The sequence below is a fragment of the Pristis pectinata genome, chromosome 5 (genome assembly GCF_009764475.1).
Source record: "Pristis pectinata isolate sPriPec2 chromosome 5, sPriPec2.1.pri, whole genome shotgun sequence".
Classification (NCBI taxonomy): domain Eukaryota; kingdom Metazoa; phylum Chordata; class Chondrichthyes; order Rhinopristiformes; family Pristidae; genus Pristis; species Pristis pectinata.
The window spans coordinates 71,907,939-71,924,828 of NC_067409.1; the positions used below are offsets into that span (position 1 = coordinate 71,907,939).

Genomic DNA, 16,890 nt, shown 5'->3' on the forward strand with positions numbered 1-16,890 from the left:
TCCTCTCACCAAAGAGCATGAACTCACACTTCCCCACATTAAAATCCATTTGCCAGGTTTTTTGCATATTCACTCTCAATATCCCATTACAGAATCACAATGTTTTCACCACAACATGTCCTTCCTCCCATTTTTATATCATCTGCAAACTTGGAAACCTGACATTTTGTTCCCTCCTCCAGATCATTAATGTAAGTAGTGAACAATTAAGGGCCAAGAACCAATCCCTGGGGTACTCCACTAGTTACATCCTTCCAGTCTGAAAAGGACCCATTTACTCCAACTCTGTTTTCAATGGGACAGGCAGTTTTCAATCCATGTTAACACACTTCCTCCAATGCTTTGCACTCTTAATTTATTCACCAACCTCTTATAAGGCACCTTGCCAAATGCCTTCTGGAAATCTAAATGCACTACATCTACAGGTTCCCCTTTATCATCTCTCCCTATCACATCCTCAACAAATTTGAACAAGTTTATTGAATGTGATGTACCTTTCATGAAACCACATTGACTAGATTAGATTATAGAGTCATAGCCCTTCAGCCCTACTTGTCCATGCCAACCAAATTGACTACTTGGGCAAATCCCATTTTCCTGGATTATATTCAGCCTCCCTAAATGATTAGTTACTTCCTCTTCGATTATTGACTCTAGTATCTTGCCAACAATAGAGATTAAACTAACTGGCTGATAGTTCGCTGCCATCTGTCTTCCTCCCTTTTTGAACAAAGGAGTCACATTGGCTATTTTCCAATCTCCTGGACCCTCCCAGAGTTTAGTGAGTTTTGAAAAACTTCAACCAATGGTTTCACTTTCTCTGTAGCCACTTCCTTTAAAACCCTTGGGGTAGGCTATTGGGTTCCAGTGGTTTATCCACCTATAGCTCCATGAATTTCTCTAATACTTTATCCCTTGTGATTGGGAAGTTCCTCGCTGTTATTTGAAATTAGCCCATCTGTTTCTTTAGGGATATTTACATTGTCCTCCATGATGAAGACTGATGCAAAAATTGATTTAACATATCTGGCATTTCCTGGTTTCATATTATTAATTCACCAGCCTTGTTCTCTGGAGTTTCCATGATTACATTAACAGCCCTGTTCTTATTTATATAGCCATAGAAACTCTTACTCTTTGTTTTGATACTACATGCAAATTTTCTGTCAAAATCAATATTCTCACTTCTTATGTACTTCCTAGTCTTTCCCTGCTGGATCCTAAAAGCTTCCCAATCCTCAGCCCTTGCCACTTCATATCCCCTTCATTACAATTTAACGTTGACCTCCTTTATTAACCACAGATTGTGCCTCTTTCTCATGGAATCCTTCTTTCCAATTGGGATAAGTTCCTGCTGAGTATTCTGGACCAACAGTTTGAATACCTGCCACTGTTCATCCACTGACCTCTCTCTCTTAGTTTATTTTGCCACTCCACCTTCATACCATTATAATTGCCCTTATTTAAGCTGAAGACACTGGCCTGTGGTGGTCATTCTCAAACTGCATCCACAATTCTATGATCTTATGATCACTACTTCCTGGGGGATCTTTAACCACAAGATCTCTTATTAATCCTTCCTCATTACTCATGACTAAATCTAAAATAGCCGTTCCTGGGTGGGTTCCATAACATTCTGCTCTAAGGAACAATCCCTTGCTATTTTGGTTCATCCAGTGTACATTGTACATTTCAACATGTACACTGAAATCTTCCATGGTAGATCCTTTCAGTTCCAACGCAGTTCCCTTTAAACACATCTTTGTTATTGCTCCGCTTATGCTCCAATCTATTGAGAAGTCACATTTTGGGGACTTATAGCTCACTCCCACTTGTATCTTCTTTCCCCTGCTATCCCACCACTATCCACTTCCTCTATATCATGACACAACACCGCCTTCCCTGATTAACAATGCTACCCCACCACCTTTCCCTTTTAGCCTGCTCCTTTGGAACACTGTATAATCTGGAACACCGAGCATCCAGTCCTGGTCACCCTGCAAACATGTCTCTGTGATACCCATTAGATTATACTCATATATTGGTATTTGTGCCATCAACTTATCTACCTTATTGCAAATGTCATGTGCATTCAGGTACAGACCATGAAGCTTTGATTTTTTTTATAGTTTATACTAACTCTGGACTTCCTCTGTGCTGTATGCTTTTGTTTACATTTTCTGCTTCATCCTGTCATACTTTGATTGTAAGTTTCCCCTTCACCATCCTGTGCCTCTGTCTCTCTTTTCCTATTGATTTATTAAACATCCATTTCTTGGAACCCACCCCTCCTATTTAGCTTAAAGCCCTGTCCGCAATCCGACTTATGTGATTCGCCAGAACACTGGTTCCAGCATGGATCAGGTGAAGCCCATCCCAAAGTAACAGCTCTCTCCTTCCCTATGAACTGCAACCCATTCCTACCATACCATGCTTTGAGCCAATTTACACTTTAGCAGTTTATACTTGTCTCAGCTAATAATCTGGAGATTATTACCTTTGTGGTTCTGCTTTTCAATTTTGCCCTGATCTCCTCAAAATCCCCCAGCAGAACCATCTTCTTTGTCCTATCTAGGTGGACAACAACTGGATTCTCCCTCTCCCACTCCAAGTTTTTCAGGCCAGAAGAGATGTCCTTAACTCTGGTACCAGGCTGGCAATACAGCCTTCAGGACTCTGTCTTTGCAGCAGAGAACAGTGTATGTTCCCCTAACAATGTTACCTCCTAGAACTAATACATGTTTATACAATGAGTACAACACACTGAGCTTGTATTTCTCTTGTCCAACTCGGTTTTGCACTAACTCTGCACTAAATTTGTATTTTGTATATACTGTTTTTTTGCAAAATTTGTGCTTGCACTATCTTTTTTGACTTTTTTGTTTTTTGTTTGTGTTTATTGTATGTCTTCTGTTCTATGTATGTCCTCTGTTGTAGAGTCTGGGGGAAACAACATTTCGTTCCGCCATGTGTTTTTATAGCATGGATGAATGACAATAAAGTAACTTGAACTTCAACTAACTTGAACTTGAACTGCACCCTCCACATCCTTCCTGTAAAGGGGTGACCGGAATTGAATGCAATACTCTCTCCAGATGTGGCCAAACCAAATTTTTGTAAAGCTGCAACATAACTTCCTGACTTTTGAACTCAATGCCTCGACTAATAAAGGCAAGCATGCCATACACTCTCTTTACCACCCTATCAACCTGTACATCAACAAAAATTCTAAAACTTGATCATCCAGCTATGAGGTGCATTGATTTTGAAGAATGCATCGGGATCAGTTTTTAAAAGTCTGTTTTACAAATCAGGCTCTGGAGCAATCTAGCCCAGATGGACACGCAAGTAAGATTTTATGAAAAATACACTGTAATGCTGCACAGAAGAAGCACAAACATTGTGGGCTCTATATACCTTGAAGTAATAGTCATTTGTGGTAGTGTTTGTAGCAGATGGAATGGAAAGATGCAAGTCTTAATGGTCAGCCTGTTATAGTCTTTTCTCTGTCACTGCTGACAATTCACACCAGCCCAATTGTATTTTCTGCATGTTCAACTGTATTCTCAATGGCTTGAGAAGGGTGAGGGGTCATGGATAAATAGCAGCCAATTCTGGCCTGTGAAGAACCCATTGAAAACTTGCTTCCAAGTAACACATCCTCAGCTGTTAGAGTTAGCCAAAACAACGGCCTCTTCAGCCAAACCTATTTAAGTACTGTTTGCTTGTTGTCTCTGACTCACCTTTTGAATGAATGCTGGTTTAAAAGAGAGACTGAGGATTGTTTGTTGGCCATCGCCAGGTGAAAATGGATTGAAAAGCCCCTCCCTGAGATATTAGCTCCTGTTTTATTGTTCACTCATTCCATACACTTCTCCTTTCACAGCCTTGCTGAAACCCCTGCAATGCTCTCAATATTGTGATCCTTTCAAGAAAAGCTTTAGTCATAGAGTTATACAGCATGGAAACAGGACCTTTGGCCCAACTTGGCCACGCTTACCAAGTTGCCTATCTGAGCTAATCCTATTTGCCTATGTTTGGCCCATATCCCTCCAAACCTTTCCATGAACCTGTCCTAATATCTTGTAATTGTACCTACCCTCATCACTTCCTCTGGCAGCTCATTCCATATACCCGCCACCCTCTCTGAAAAACTTGCCTCTCTGATCCCACTTAAATCTTTCCCCTTTGATCTTACACCTATGATCTCTAGTTTTAGACTGCCCTACCAGAGGAAACAGACTGTGACCATCTCACTTATCTATGCTCCTCATGATTTTATAAACTTCTATAAGGTCACCCCTCAGTCTCCTTCACTCCGGGGAAAACAGTCCCAGCCTATCCAGTCTCTCCTCATAACTCAAGCCCTCCGGTTACGGCACTGTCCTTCTGAACCTAGCTTAATCATATCCTTTCTATAGTGTAGCGACCAGAACTGCAAACAATATTCCCAGTGTGGATTCACCAATGTCCTATACGCTTGAAACAAGATGCCCCAACTCTTGTACTCAGTGCCCCATCCAATGAAGGAAAGCATGTCATATGCCTTTTTCACCACTTTGTCTACCACTTTCAGGGAACTATGTACTTGCTCACCAGGGTATTTTTTGCAAGGGATAACAATACTTCCTTTATCTCTGCTCTGTTAAAGATAAGATCAAGTAACCCTATTAGATAAAGTTGATCACTCACCAGAGTAGACTGTCGGCATCATATTTAAAGATCAAGGCCATTATAGCTCACCCTCACCATCAGCTAAAGTCAGAAACCTAAGTCCTCTCTAACAGCTCCAAAAATTGGTGCTGTGCAACTGAATGTTGGATAATTTAGAGTAGTGCAAATCTGTGCACATTTCTGAATGTCTTAGCACCCATTGGGAAATTAGACTCTTGACTTTGTGGCAGGTTTTTATTTGCCTTAGTGTAGTGACTCACCGTCTGAGCAAGCAAACTGGCTTGGCGGTCAGGTTGCGCGTCGTCGGAGCAGCGAGGCCCAAGATGGCGTTGGGCCTTCGTCTTCCCCGAGCGACAGGGAGAACCCGCGCGTGGGAAAAGTTTGATGATGTAGCGCATACGTCATTTCCGTTTTCGGTGGGCGGGAACCATTCCTCTTAAAAGGCCCGTGCAAGGCGGGAAAATAAATCAGTTTTTGTTCTGCAGCCCACCGACTAGTGTCTTGCTTTCACATCGCGGTAGCAGCTGCTACATTGGTGACCCCGATGGTCAAAATGGATTTTGGACCCGCACAATGGACAACAACGCAGCAGCCAACGCAGTGGCACTCAAGCTGCCCACCTTTTGGATGCTTCGGCCCAGCATCTGGTTCGACCAGGCTGAAGCACGATTCCAAATACGGCAGATCACCTCTGACTCCACAAAATACTACCATGTGGTCAGCTCTCTGGACCAGGAGACAGCCACCCAGGTCGGAGACTTCATCCAGTCTCCTCTAGAGGAGGATAAGTACCCGGCTTTCAAAGACCTTCGACCTCTCCCGTCGCGAGCGCGCCGCCTGCCTGCTTCATCTCGACAGCCTGGGGGACAGATCCCCATCGGCCCTAATGAACGAGATGCTGGCCTTGGCTGAGGGACACAAGCCTTGCCTAATGTTCGAACAGGCCTTCCTCGAACAACTACCCGATGACATTCACCTGCTGTTGGCCGATGCCGATTTCAGCAACCCACGTGAGGTAGCTGCCCGGGCAGATGTCCTGTGGAAGGCCAAACGCGAGAGCGGGTCATCCGTCGGCCAAATCGCCAGGCCACGAGCCCAACGCCTACCTAAACCAGTCCCAGCAACTGAGCGACCACACCCCAGAAACACAGACGACGACACTGGCGACCAGCTGTGTTTCTACCATCAGAGGTGGGGCGCGGAGGCCCGTCGATGCCGCCCACCCTGCAAGTTTCAGGGAAACGCCAGGGCCAGCCGCCGCTGATGGCTACGGTGGCTGGCCGCCAACACAGCCTCCTATTCATTCGGGACAAGCAGTCCGGGTGTCGTTTCCTCGTCGATACTGGAGCAGGGGTCAGTATTTTGCCGCCGATTGGCCGCGACACTCGTAACAGGCAACAAGGTCCTGTACTCAATGCTGCAAACGGCACAACGATACGGACTTTCGGTACCCGTACAGTTCATTTACAATTCGGCGACAGCCGCTTTACCTGGAACTTTACCCTTGCCACCATCGCCCGGCTACTCCTGGGAGCCGATTTCCTTCGGGTCCACAGCCTAATAGTCGACCTGCGAGGGAAGAGGCTAGTGCACTCCAGAACTTTCCAAACCTACCCCCTGGGAGAAGCCAGACTACCAGCCCCACGCCTGGACTCCGTTTCCCTGTCTGGCAATGAGTTCACCAAACTCCTAGCTGAGTTCCCATCGGTTTTGGCACCTCAGTTTACAAATTCAATGCCCAAACACGGGATGCAGCACCACATCATTACCACAGGGCCACCCCTTCATGCCCAAGTACAACGACTACCTCCAGACAAGCTCCGCCTGGCAGAGTTCCGCCGCATGGAGGAGCTGGGGATCTTTCGCAGGTCAGACAGCCCCTGGGCCTCCCCCCTGCACATGGTCCCCAAAGCCACCGGTGGGTGGAGGCCCTGCGGTGACTACCGCAGGCTGAATGACGCCACCACCCCAGACCGCTACCCCATCCCTCACATCCAGGACTTCGCAGCGAACCTACACGGGGCCCACATCTTCTCCAAGGTGGACTTCGTCCGGGGATACCACCAAATCGTGGTCCACCCTGACGACGTCCCCAAAACTGCGCTTATCACTCCATTTGGCCTCTTCGAATGCCGTTCGGCCTTAAGAACGCCGCGCAGACTTTCCAGCGGCTGATGGATGCGATAGGCCGAGACCTGGACTTCGTGTTCATTTACTTAGATGACATACTAATCGCCAGCCGTGACTGCCAAGAACACCTTTCCCACCTCCGCCAACTGTATTCCCATCTCCGTGATTTTGGCCTCACTATCAACCCGGCCAAGTGCCAATTCGGACTCGACTCTATCGATTTCCTTGGCCACAGAGTCACCAGCGACGGAGCAACACCCCTACCCGCCAAGGTAGACGCTATCTGCCATTTTGCCCGTCCCAACACGGTCAAAGGCCTGCAGGAATTCCTGGGGATGGTCAACTCTTACCATCGGTTCATCCCTGCAGCAGCCCGTATCATGCGCCCTTTGTTCTCGCTGATGTCTGGCAAGGGCAAGGGCAAGGGCAAGGACATCACCTGGAACAACGAGGCTGCAGCTGCCTTCGTTAAGGCCAAGGACGCCCTGACAGATGCCGTGATGCTGGTACACCCTAGGACAGACGTCCCAACCGCCCTCACGGTGGACGCATCCAACACCGCAGTTGGTGGAGTACTGGAACAACTAATCGAAGGCCGTTGGTAACCCTTGGCATTTTTCAGCAGGCACCTTAGACCACCCGAACTGAAATACAGCGCTTTTGATCGGGAACTTCTAGTGCTGTACCTGGCGGTCCGGCATTTCCGGTACTTTTTAGAAGGCAGGCCTTTCACCGCTTTCACTTACCATAAGCCTTTGTCCTTCGCCTTCTCCAAGGTCTCTGATCCCTGGTCAGCTTGTCAGCAGCAACATTTGTCCTACATTTCCGAATTCACAACGGATATCCAACATGTCTCCGGAAAGGACAATGTCGTTGCTGATGTGCTTTCCAGACCCACCATCCACAGCCTGTCCCTGGGTGTCGACTACACGGCCCTGGCTAACGCACAGCAAGCCGATGACGAGCTGCCCAGCTACAGAACTGCAATCTCCGGCCTGCAGCTCCAAGATTTCTTAGTCGGTCCAGGTCAGCGGACCCTCCTTTGCAACATCGCAACAGGTCAACCCTGCCCTATAGTTCCTGCAGCCTGGCAGAAACGCGTCTTTTGACTTGGTATGCGGGTTGGTGCACCCGTCCATCAGATCAACTGTTCGACTGGTCGCCAGCAAGTTCGTCTGGCATGGCCTGCGCAAGCAGGTTAGTGAGTGGGCCAGGACTTGTCCACACTGCCAGACATCAAAAATCCAACGACACACCAAGGTCCCACCACAGCGGTTCGAGCCTACCCGTAGAAAGTTCGACCACATCTACATCGACCTCGTCGGTCCTCTGCCAGTTTCAAGAGGAGCCCGGTACCTCCTTACCATCGTGGACCGGTTCACGAGGTGGCCAGAGGCAATCCCTCTGTCCGACATCACGACTGATTCCTGCACCCGGGCGCTGCTCACAACTTGAATCTCACGTTTTGGTGTTCCAGCCCACATCACTTCAGACAGGGGCACCCAGTTTACCTCCAGCCTCTGGTCTGCATTAGCGAACATGCTAGGGACGCAGCTGCACACCACCATGGCCTACCACCTTCAATCAAACGGGTTGGTGGAACGTTTCCACCGCCATCTAAAGTTAGCCTTGATGGCCTGCCTGAAGGATCCTAACTGGGTCGACGAACTGCCTTGGGTCCTGCTCGGCATACGCACTGCCCCCAAGGAAGATCTCCACGCTTTGTCAGCTGAACTCGTGTACGGGGCACCCCTGGTCGTCCCAGGGGATTTCATACCCGCCCTTCGGGGCCAAGAGGAATAACCCATGGCAGTTCTGGAAAGACTGCGCGAGAGGCTCGGCAGCATGGCACCGATTCCCACTTCGTGGCATGGTCAAGCCCCATCCTTTGAGCCCAAGGAACTACGAGACTGTAAGTTCGTTTTCGTTCGCAGGGGCACACCCCGGGCACCGTTGCAACGACCATATGAGGGGCTGTTCCGGGTCATCAGGAATAATGGTTCTACCTTTATTTTGGACATTGGGGACAAGGAAGAGGTCTTCACGATGGACCGCCTCAAACCGGCCCATTTAGATCTACAACAACCGGTCGAGGTCCCAACACTGTGACGCAGAGGCCAACCTCCTAAGCAATGGCTAGTACAGCCCGCAAACCTTGGGGACTGTATCGCCGGTTCTGGGGGGAGGGGGGATGGTGGGGTTGTGTAGTGACTCACTGTCCGAGCAAGCGGACCAGCTTGAGGACTCGAGGGCTTCGGTTCGGAGGACTTCGGAGCAGCTAACTTTTTTCTGCTTATCACTTTTATTAGGGTTTTAAGTGTAAGGGTTAGTTTTTGTTAGGGTTTTAAGTGTAAGGGTTAGATTTTTATAACTTGCTTTAGTAAGTGTTTTAAAAGTTTTTTTTCTAACTAGTCGAGTGGGGGCTGGACTGCGCAGGCGCAGCGCGGACAGCTTAAAAAAAGCAAACAGCCTATAGAGCGGGCAGCGTTGGAGCGGGCAGCAGAGTGAGAGGCAGCAGAGTGGTCGGGCCTTGGCTCAAGGGGCTTCGGCGTGAAGGGGCAAGGAGGGTAAGTAGCTGGTAAGTAGGTAAAGTAGGGTTAACCTGTTGTCTATTATAGATTTGTAGGTGGGATTAACTCGGGGGAAAAAAGGTAGTCAGATGGAGGACATGGTCATATGCTGCAGCTGTTTGATGTGGGAACTCATGGACCTTGCTGTGGTCCACTATGGCCACATCTGCAGTAAGTGCTTGAGGCTGGACGAACTTCGGCTCAGAGTTGATGAGCTGGAGTCGCAGCTACAAACACTGCGCAGCGTAAGGGAGGGAGAGAGTTATGTAGACACGGTCCATCAGGAGGCAGCCACCCCCCTTACAGCAGGTACACCTGAGGTTCAGGATGCAGATAGGATGGTGACTGTCAGGGGAGGGAAGAGGAAGGAGAAGAAGACAGGCAGGCAGACAGAGCAGGGAACCCCGGAGGCTGTTGAGGGGGATGACCTGCAGGGGGCTAGCTGCAGTAACCAGGTCTCTGGCACTGGGACTGGTACTGCTGCTCAGAAGGGAAGGGTGGGAAAGAGACGTGGTAGTGATAGGGGACTCGATAGTCAGGGAAACAGATAGGAGGTTGTGTGGCAGTGAGCATGAATCCCGGACGGTATGTTGCCTCCCAGGTGCCAGGCTCCGGGATGTCACTGATTGGGTCCACCGGATTCTTGAACAGGAGGGAGAGCAGCCAGAAGTTGTGGTCCATGATGGCACCAACGACATAGGTAGGAAGGGGGATGAGGTCCTGAAGAATGAGTTCAGGGAGCTAGGCAGAAGACTGAGGAGCAGGACCTCAAGGGTAGCAATCTCGGGATTGCTGCCGGTGCCACGCGATAGTGAAGGCAGGAACAGGAGGCGGTGGCAGATAAATGCGTGGCTGAGAAGTTGGTGCAGGAGTGAGGGTTTTAGATTTCTGGATCATTGGGATCTCTTCTCGGGAAGGTGGGACCTGTACAGAGAAGACGGGTTACACCCGAACCAGAAGGGGGCCAATATCCTTGCGGCTAGGTTTGCTAGGGTGGTTTGGGAGGGTTTAAACTAGTTTGTGAGGGGGAAGGGAACCAGAGGAGTAGGTCAGAGGAAGAAGGGGATGGGGAAAAGTTAGATCAAACATGTAGAGAGGCTTTGGGGAAGGAGAAGCAGAATACAGGCTTTAAAAGTAGTAAGGTAGATGGACTGAAGTGTGTTTACTTAAATGCAAGAAGCGTCAGGAATAAGGGAGATGAACTGAGGGCTTGGATAAGTATGGGGGACTATGATATTGTGGCTATTACTGAGATGTGGCTGACATCAGGGCAGGAGTGGATATTGAATATTCCTGGTTTTTGGTGTTTTAAGAGGGATAGGGAAGGGGGGAGGAGGAGGGGTGGCGATACTGGTCAGGAACATTGTTACGGCTGTGGAAAGGATGGATGTTGTAGAAGGATCATCTCTAGAGTCCGTATGGGTGGAAGTAAGGAACAAGTAAGGAGTGGTTACTCTACTAGGAGTATTCTATAGGCCCTCCGGTAGCAGTAGAGATATAGAGGAGCAGATTGGCAGGCAGTGTTTGGAGAGAAGCAGAAATAACAGGGTTGTTATAATGGGAGACTTCAACTTCCCAAATATAGACTGGAACCTGCTTAGTGCCAAAGGTTTAGATGGGATGGAATTTGTTAAATGTGTCCAGGAGGGATTAATGACGCAGTATGTTGACAGGCCGACTAGAGGGAATGCCATGCTAGATCTAGTTTTAGGAAATGAACCGGGACAGGTGAAGGATCTATTGGTGGGTGAGCATTTGGGGGACAGTGACCATTGCTCCATAACCTTTAAAATTGTCATGGACAGGGACAGGTGCAGACAGGACAAGAAGATATTTAATTGGGGAAGGGCGAACTATGAGGCTATAAGGAGAGAAGTTGGGAGTGTAAAGTGGGATGTTCTTTTTGAAGGGAAATGTACCATGGAGATGTGGTCGATGCTCAGGGATCTTATGCAGGATGTTAGGGATAAATATGTCCCGGTGAGGCAGAGAAGGAATGGCAGGGTGAAGGAACCGTGGGTGACGAGAGAGATGGAACGACTAGTTAGGGAGAAGAAGGTAGCATACATAAGGTATAAGCAGCAAGGTTCAGACAGGGCCCGTGAGGAATATAGAGTAGCGTGGAAGGAACTTAAGAAAGGGCTGAGGAGAGCTAGAAGGGGACATGAAAAGGCATTGGCTAGTAGGGTTAAGGAAAATCCCAAGGCCTTTTTCACGTATGTGAAGGGTAGGAGGATGGCTAGGGTAAAGGTAGGTCCGATTAAAGACAAAGGTGGGAGAATGTGCCTGGAGGCGGCGGAAGTGGAAGAAGTTCTCAATGAATACTTCTCTTCGGTAGTCACCAAGGAGAGGGGTCTTGATGACGCAGAAGGGAGTGCTGGTAAGGGTAATGTTCTCGAGGTTGTAGATATCAAGAGAGAGGATGTGTTGAAGTTGTTAAGTAATATCAAGACAGATAAATCTCCGGGGCCTGACGGGATTTTCCCCAGGCTGCTTCGAGAGGCGAGGGAGGAGATTGTTGAACCGCTGGTAAGGATCTTTGAGTCCTCGTTGTCCATGGGGATGGTGCCGGAGCATTGGAGGGTGGCGAATGTTGTCCCCTTGTTCAAAAAAGGTAGTAGGGATAGTCCAGGGAATTACAGACCGCTGAGTCTCACGTCTGTGGTGGGTAAGCTGTTAGAAAGGATTCTAAGGGATAGGATCTATGAACACCTGGAGAATCATGGACTGATTAGGGACAGCCAGCATGGCTTTGTGAAGGGAAAATCTTGCCTCACAAGCCTGATAGAGTTCCTTGAGGAGGTGACGAGGAAGATTGATGAGGGTAGTGCGGTGGATGTGGTCTACATGGATTTTAGTAAGGCGTTTGATAAGGTTCCTCATGGTAGGCTTCTTCAGAATGTCAGAGGCCAAGGGATCCAGGGAAGCTTGGCTGTGTGGATTAGGAATTGGCTTGCCTGTAGAAAGCAGAGGGTTGTGGTGGAAGGAGTGCCCTCGGATTGGAGGGCAGTGACTAGTGGTGTCCCGCAGGGATCGGTTCTGGGACCTCTACTTTTTGTGATATTTATAGATGACTTAGATGAGGGGGTGGAAGGCTGGGTTAGTAAATTTGCGGACGACACTAAGATCGGCGGTGTTGTGGATAGTGTGGAGGGCTGTCGGAGCTTACAGAGGGATATTGATAGGATGCAGAGCTGGGCTGACAAGTGGCAGATGGAGTTCAATCTGGAGAAGTGTGAGGTGGTACACTTTGGAAGGACAAACTCCAGGGCAGAGTACAGGGTAAATGGCAAGGTACTTGGCATTGTCGAGGAGCAGAGGGATCTGGGGGTTCATATTCACAGTTCACTGAAAGTTGCCTCACAGGTGGATAGAGCAGTTAAGAAGGCATATAGGATGTTAGCTTTCATAAGTCGTGGGATTGAGTTTAAGAGGCGCAAAGTGATGATGCAGCTTTACAAAACTCTAGTTAGACCACACTTAGAGTATTGTGTTCAGTTCTGGTCGCCGCATTATAGGAAGGATGTGGAGGCGTTGGAGAGGGTGCAGAGGAAATTTACCAGGATGCTGCCTGGATTAGAGCGTATGGAATATGAGGAAAGGCTTAAGGTGCTAGGGTTTTATTCACTGGAAAGGAGGAGGATGAGAGGAGACATGATAGAGGTATATAAAATATTGAGAGGAGTAGATAGAGTAGACAGCCAGTGCCTCCTTCCCAGGGCACCAATGCTTAAGACGAGAGGACATGGCTTTAAGGTTATGGGTGGGAGGTTCAGGGGAGATGTCAGGGGGAGGTTTTTCACCCAGAGAGTGGTTGGTGCATGGAATGCACTGCTTGGGGTGGTGGTGGAGGCAGATACATTGGACAGGTTCAAGAGTTTGTTGGATAGGCATATGGAGGAATGTGAGATAGAGGGATATGCAAGAGGAAAGGGTTAGATAGTGTGAGAGTGGTTTGATGGACGGCACAACATGGTGGGCCGAAGGGCCTGTTTTGTGCTGTATGGTTCTATGGTTCTAAAGATGACGTTGGGCCTTCGTCTTCCCTAAGCGACGGGGAGAACCTACATGCGGGAAAAGTTTGATGACATAGAGCATACGTCATTTCCGTTTTTGGTGGGCGGGAACCGTTCCTCTTAAAAGGCCCACGCAAGGCGGGAAAATAAATCAGTTTTTGTTCTGCAGCCCACCGACTAGTGTCTTGCTTTCACATCGCGGTAGCAGCCGCTACATTAGCACCTTTTGGCCAAAACTCCCCCAGATGATTTCAACAGTCATGCGACGTGCAAAATCTATCTTCTGTGAGATTTTTAACATTACTGGTCCTATAAATGAGAACTCTTATTCCTTCAAACAACAACTGAGTCTCACTAAACCCTATCTCCCCTGAAACTGAGCTATTTAATCAGCTAACGCTCAAACTGCATTAGTCCTCCTCACTGATCTGAGGCCTCTGTGATCACAAATACAACATCACTCATGTAGCTTGTCTATCTTGCCTCTGGTGGTCAATGTTCACTCTCAGCTTTCCAGCTTCAGGGATTGTTCTAGGGTGTTCATGCTCTTACAAAGACTCTCTGACAACCATTCTTCACAGGCCCTCCCTGGTCCCCCTGACCTCCCAACCTCTCTCACCATTGCAGAATCCACTTATTCCCTGCAGACAATGTCAATTTCAGTGTGGTGTTACACAGGGAAAATAAATAATAATGCCCTGTGAATAACCTGATCTTTATGTGACTTTCACAAACACTACCAGCTTGGCCCATAGCACTGTTTGAACACCATTCAAAGGCAGGAATGTGATTTCTAGCCAAGGTTATGCTTTAGTCAAGAGGCAATACAAGGTTAACATACATGCTGCATGCTTATCCAGACCTAGGATCCACCCCTACCAGAGTAATTACACTGCTATTTCCAGTCAGCCATGAGAAACTTTGGTGGTGATACAAAGGTTAAGTCACTGGACTAGTAATCCAGTGTAGTTCACAGCTTGGTATGGCAACCACTCTGCCCAAGATCACAAGAAATTGCAGAGTTGTGAACGCAGCTCCATCACGCAAACTAGCTTTCCCTCCATTGACTCCACCTACACTTCCCACTGCCTCGGAAAAGCAGCCAACATAATCAAGGACCCCTCCTATCCCATTCATTCTCTCCTCTCCCCTCTCCCATCAAGCAGAAGATACAAAAGCTTAAGAGCATGTGCCACCAAACTCAAGGACAGCTTCTATCCCACTGTTATCTTGAATGGACCTCTCATACACTAAAAGATGAATTCTTGATCTTCCAGTCTACCTCATCGTGGCCCTTGCATTTTATTTGTCTACTTGCACTGCACTTTCAGTACAGAAGTACTGAAATGGAACAATCATAAGATAAGATAAGAGATATCTTTATTAGTCACATGTACATCGAAACACACAGTGAAATGCATCTTTTTGCGGAGTATTCTGGGGGCAACCCGTAAGTGTCGCCACACTTCCAGCGCCAACACAGCATGCCCACAATTTCCTAACCAGTATGTCTTTGGAATGTGGGAGGAAACCGGAGCACCCGGAGGAAACCCACGCAGACATGGGGAGAACATACAAACTCCTTACAGACAGCGGCTGGAATTGAACCCGGGTCGCTGGCACTGTAAAGCGTTATGCTAACCGCTACACTACCGAGCCTGCCCGTGGCAATATCCATGTAGTATCAAAATTTCACATCCAGAATGCACGCAAGATGTTGCAAGATTAAGTGAATCTCTGAGCAGGCAGCAATATTCTGTAATTGTTACCAACAAGCATGCATCATTTGGAAGTGATCATCTTCTGCCCCGTGATTACAGAGATGATGCAAAGGTGTCAGGCTAAGACAGTGTATGATAATGCCAGCACTGTAGGTCACCATAGTGCCACTATCCCAGATCTTCACAACAGAAAGATCATGATGAACATTCCTTGATAAAAGTAGGATTCAACATTCAAAATTAATATTAAGAACTTTAAAGAGAATGCAAGTAGATGATTGAGACATTCTGGATCGTTCCTGATTTCAGAATAAAACCATTCTTGTTGTAATCATCAGAGTAATTTTACGTTCCATTATTTATCTGATGTATGAAACTATTGAAGCACCAACCTATAGCATTTTCATTTCCTTATAGACATTGCAGAACAGGGCCATCAGATTCAGTCAGACTTTGTAGAGAGCTGCAGCTGAAAGTTGTTTTAGAACCACTTAACATTTAGCCCATGAAAATCAAAAAAAACTGCTGATGTTGGAAATCTGAGACCAAAACATAAAATGAAACATTAAGTCTGTTTGTACTTCAACAGTTGCTCCCTAATCTACTGAGTGTTTCCAGTGTTTTTACTTAATAGTTAGCCTGTACCTTTACACAATTTTTGCATAGGAGAAGTCCACCTGAATCACACCCTATGGCTCCTGTGGAGCAGGGGGAGGTCCAACTACCAGAATCGAATGATACTCACAAGATGAGATCTCAGGGAAGATAAAGCCCTGATGCTTGGTCAAAAAAGTTCAGTTTTAAGGAGGTTTTAATGGAAGAGTAGCAGTTGGAATGGTTTGGGAAAGGGATTCAACAAGGTGGTCACCAGAAATGCATTGAATGGATTGTGAGTCTGCGTCACAGATCTGCCAATTCAGGGTAGAGACTGTACAGCCAGAGAAGATTATAGAGATAGGCAAGGCAAGAAGGAATTTAAACATAACAATAAGAATTTTAAGTCTGAAGCATTGGGAGCCATAAACTAACATAGCTTAATAAGAACTGGGATGAAAAACATAAATAGGATGAGTAAGCTCGATGGCCCTTTGCTCCAGCATTCGATAAAATCAAGGACAGGCATTGATTGACACTGATTTTATTATGGGTCACCTTGTTCCTTTAAATAATAGATGGTACAAATGACTATCTTTTCAAAAATATCAGGGCTGTCTGTGTTAATCCTAAAATTATTATAAAGAATCAACTGGTGCAGCTGTAATTAAATTTTTGCCTTAATCATTGGGCCTTCAGGTATGTTATTTGGAGGTCTTGTCAGTCCAATCAGCCATTTGTTCATATGCGTGCATTGAGTCATTTTGCCAAAATCAAAAATCATCTTCAACCCAAACACTCGAGGCCCTACCCCTCTGAGAGCCAAGAATGGAGAAGGGCATTGAAAGGATAGAGTGGCAGTCAGCACTCACTGGAAGGAACACCCCAAAGAACTCCTCAACCTCCATGCTGTCCTTGACATGAGTGTTCTTGACTCTGCCCCACAGCTAACTAACCGATCCAGCCTCACCTGAAGTCACAAAGACCATGTATCAATAGTGTGTCAAGAACAGCAAGGTCTCAGGAGCAAACTGGATCCCTGCTGCATCCAAAAAATTGATGGAAAGGAATTTCAGAGACAAATTGACAAGCTTTCTTCCCATGATAGTGGAGGTAATACCAGGAATCTCCGAGATGCTGTAAGGTTAAGCATCTTCAATAAAGGAAAGAAAACCAACTACAATG

At 47.3% G+C, this 16,890-nt stretch overlaps 1 protein-coding gene across 4 annotated transcripts in view; it reads right to left on the bottom strand.

The window, feature by feature from the left end:
* fars2 (phenylalanyl-tRNA synthetase 2, mitochondrial) overlaps nt 1-16,890 on the bottom strand; it is a 347,392-nt gene that overhangs the window by 5,517 nt on the left and 324,985 nt on the right. The window lies entirely within an intron of this gene.